The sequence below is a fragment of the Halyomorpha halys genome, unplaced genomic scaffold (genome assembly GCF_000696795.3).
Source record: "Halyomorpha halys isolate HHAL.00 unplaced genomic scaffold, Hhal_1.1 Scaffold21.1, whole genome shotgun sequence".
NCBI lineage: Eukaryota > Metazoa > Arthropoda > Insecta > Hemiptera > Pentatomidae > Halyomorpha > Halyomorpha halys.
The window spans coordinates 78712-79635 of NW_027112014.1; positions in this window are offsets into that span (position 1 = coordinate 78712).

Here is a 924-nt window from a genome sequence, read left to right on the forward strand (position 1 = left end):
ATATTTTTTATATTTAATTTGAAAATAATAGTGTTTTTTTTTTTAAATTATTCTTATTAAGTTTTTGATAATAAACTCCATTGAAATTCTAAAAAATTTTAAAATATGTTACTGAAATGGATGTTCGAAAATATCGATGAATTTTAGGCGATGTTTTGGAAGCATCGACACTTTAACATTGAATATCGATATTTTACAACATCGATGGTTTGTTTTCAATGTCGCATACCTAGTTTGTACTGCTAGGATAACCTTTAAGGGTACTCACGAAACCTCTAGTTCTTGTCTGAACTCTTTTTCGAGCCCGCCAGAACGTTTCAAACTTGAAACCTAACTTTTCACTTTCCATCACTAAATATATTTTTTTTTTTTTGTTTAGGAAATGTTACAGTTCCACTTAGTAGCTAAAAGAGACTTAGTTTTTACAGCTGCTGGGTTTTTTACTCTCGAGAATACTCTAATTTGCACGGTAAGGAAAAATAGAGAGGTTAAATTTATTAAATTCAATTAAATAAGAGAGTTGAAGTCACCAATCTGACTTTAGCTCCCTCATCAGAGAAATTTTCAACAATTTTTAGTATATAAATAGAATCTATATGGTCTTGGGTGTTGTAAGAAAAACCGAATAAGACGTTTTAAAAGTTGTTTTAAACAAAATCTAGCCAATTTTATCTACAAATTAGCTTTAATAAAACTTCGTAACAATTATAATTGTTTCATCACAGTAAATATTAATACCTTTTTTTTTTTTTATCTTTGTCATAGTTCTTTTAAAATACTTTATATTTTTTCTATAATTACTAGGGATAGGATTTTTATGTGCTAAAAAATTTGAAATATGTACATAAATATGTGCTAATAAATTGTCAAATATTTAAAAAAATATGTATTTATAAATTATGTATTATTCAACAATATAAATTA